Raw genomic sequence first — 3156 nt, 5'->3', positions numbered from 1 at the left:
ATGGTTAAATGGCCTTGTAGATTTCCCCAATTCAAGTGAATTCACTTCTGCTTCAGCCATTGGTTCCAGTGTTATAGATTATTTCTTGGTTCCACTCAGTGGTGGGATTCAAATAAATTAGCAACAGGTTCTATGTCCTAATGAACAATAAGCAACTCAGCTTCAATTGTCTGCCGCAAAGGACGTTGAAAGACTACGGCTGCACTCCTCTACTGTACAGTACACACTTTCCTGGGAGTAAGTCCCATTGAACATAATGGGACCTACTTCTGAGTAGACAGTCATAGGATTGCACTGTAACTTTAACCCAATGTCTAAATCCAAATGGTAAGGCTGCAATTCTGTCCTCTGTAGTCACACTTACAGGCCTCTGGCCACTAGTTTCCAAGGAGGATAAACATGCGGCTGAAATGCACACTTCAAATGGACATTTTTCTTGAATTCTCAAGGCAGTTGTATAATGAAATCAGGAAGGCACCAAGAAGAGGAGGTGGGAACTGCCAGGGCTCCAGGTTACCAACCTCTGGAGACACCACAGCAGCAGAGCACCTTCACATCTGCACAAACCAACTTGCTGCACTGGGCTTTGAGCTGGGCCACCTTCCTTCTCAGTGGGAACTTGGTGATTTTTACCAGAGCAGTCAATCCTCTCAAGGATCTGGTTCACTTTTAGTGGTGAACATCTGGTCAGCAAAAGTGCACTGAGCACATAGTCTGACACCTCATCATCAACCAAAAGCAACCACAGCACAGTAACATCTTTACATCTCCCCTTCTGTTTTGTTCTATTACAGCATTCCTCAGCATCTGCCTCTCGCCATTGTGCATGGCCCACCTCCGGGAAGTACAACTGGAAGTAACTGGAATGACTTTATCACCAGTTATTTCCATACTAAGAGGCCAGACATGATGCAATAAACCACAGTAAGAGGCTCAGGCTACAATCCTATCCACTTTTTCCTGGTAATAAGTCCCATTGACTATAATGGAACTTACTTCTGAGTAGACATGCATAGGATTGGGCTCCCAGGGTAGATGGGAGGGCTTTTTTGAGTACAAGAAAAGCAGAACTGAGCCTCCTACCACTGTTTGTTGCATCATATTGCTGGTCTCACTGCCAGGCAGTGGAGGTCTGGGGGGGGTCCCGCCATGAGTACGACTGGGCACTACCTCAAGTACCACTGGTGGTATGAGTACTACTGGTTGAGAAATGATGCTCTATTCCTTTTACCACCCAGCCCCAAAAAGAATTCCAGTAAACTCTAAAGCTTCCCCCTCCAACTTCCAACTCTGCAATCCAATGCACGTCTACTCAGAAGCCCAACAAGTTCAAGGGGAGTTGTTGACTTCCAGGGTTTGAGAGAGAATGGCAGCCTTGAAGGACAGTTTCACTAATGAGCAAAAAAGTACTATGAGGGGACTGTTCTTCTAGGTTGCTTTCCGACAGGCAACAGTAGATACCCATCACTTTGGTCTACTCTAGTGGCAATTCTCCCACAAGCCTGAGGGCTGCTACTGACCAGGGAGTGCAAAGCAGGGGCCTGCAGTGGGTGGGGAGGCAGAACCTCCCCACCACAGTCCTTCGAAAGTGTTGCAGCTGTGTAGGTGCCCAAGCACCCACAACCCAGCCTAAAAATGAAAATTAACAGCACATGTAACAAGCCTTGCAGGTTTTGAGGTTCACCCTGATCACAAGTTCTTCCCAGTGCTTCTCCCGTTCTTCTTCATTAGGTGATAAGACCTAAACCCAATTTGCAAACTTGTTCAAAAAATCTTCAATTTCTAGTCAGCCTGCCATGGGGGGGAGAGAATAACCTAAAGGAACTTTTCTGCTAGAGAAGGAGCAAATGCTAACTGTACCATCCTCAGCACACTTACCTGGGAATAGCAGCCCAATCCTATGCAAGCCTACACAGGAGTAAATCACATTCTATAGTCAATTGGGCTTGCTTCCCAGGTGTGAGTAGGATTGCAGCCTAAGGGCTATCCAACTTTCCGAGCCAATGCAGCCACATTGCAGTCCCGAGGTAAGGGAACAAACATTCCCTTGTCACAAGGAGACCTCCAGGACTTGGTGCTGGAAAGTTACCGTTAAGAGGACTTGGGACCTAATCCTATCCAATTTTCCAGTGCCAGTGCAGCTGTACCAATAGCGCATGCACTGCATCCTGTGGTGGGGGGCAGGGAACATTTGTTCCCTTACCTCAGGGCTGCATTGTGACTGCACAGGTGCTAGAAGAGAGCCTCACTGAGCACACTAGGACTTACTTCTGAGTAGACATGCATAGGATTGTGCCCTAAGGCTGCAATCCTACTTCCACTTTCCTGGGAATAAGCCCCATTGGCTAGAATGAGATTGACTTCTGAGTAGATATGCATAGGATTCTGCTCAAAGGCTGCAATCCTATCCACACTTTCCTGGGAGTAAGACCCATTGAACACAACAGGACTTACTTCTGAGAAGACCTGCATAGGATTGTACCCTTCATGAAGTAATGTTTGGTGCCACATTCCTGCCTTTTTTGAACCTGAGGAATTTCAGCTGTGGGAGCATTGTCTCTATGTGTCTGATAGTGTATTATACAATCGTTGTGTAACAACACATTGGATTGCAGTGAAAAGATCCCAGGCACAAAACTGCATTCCCAAACCCCAAGGATGAAAACCAACCCCATGGTGCAGTCCTGTGCTTTTGGGAAGTAAGGGCACAATCCCTATGCCCGTCTACTCAGAAGTAAGTCCCATTATAGTCAACAGAGCTTACTGCAGCTTGAGAGCCCAAGCCTATGCATGTCTACTCATTATAGAGTCTCATTATAGCCAAAGGGGCTTACTCCCAGGAAAGTGTGGCTAGGACTGCAGCCTTTCAGCACAATCCTATGCATGTCTACTCAGGAGTAAGTCATTATAGCCAAAGGGGCTTACTCCCAGGAAAGTGTGGATAGGATTGCAGCCTCAGTGATGAGGATGAGATGCTTCCTTCCTTCGCCTTCTGATTGACAGTGGCTGCAATCCTAACCACACTTTCCTGAGAGTAAGCCCCATTGAACAAAACAGGAGTTACTTCTGAGTAGACCTGGTTAGGATTGTGCTCAGTGCCTACCCAGAGGTAAGTTCCATTGTGTGTCCATGGACGTGCGGGGGGAGGGGGGCTTG

Source organism: Tiliqua scincoides, chromosome 10, assembly GCF_035046505.1.
Source record: "Tiliqua scincoides isolate rTilSci1 chromosome 10, rTilSci1.hap2, whole genome shotgun sequence".
In the NCBI taxonomy this organism is placed as follows: domain Eukaryota; kingdom Metazoa; phylum Chordata; class Lepidosauria; order Squamata; family Scincidae; genus Tiliqua; species Tiliqua scincoides.
This window is presented reverse-complemented; position numbering follows the sequence as displayed.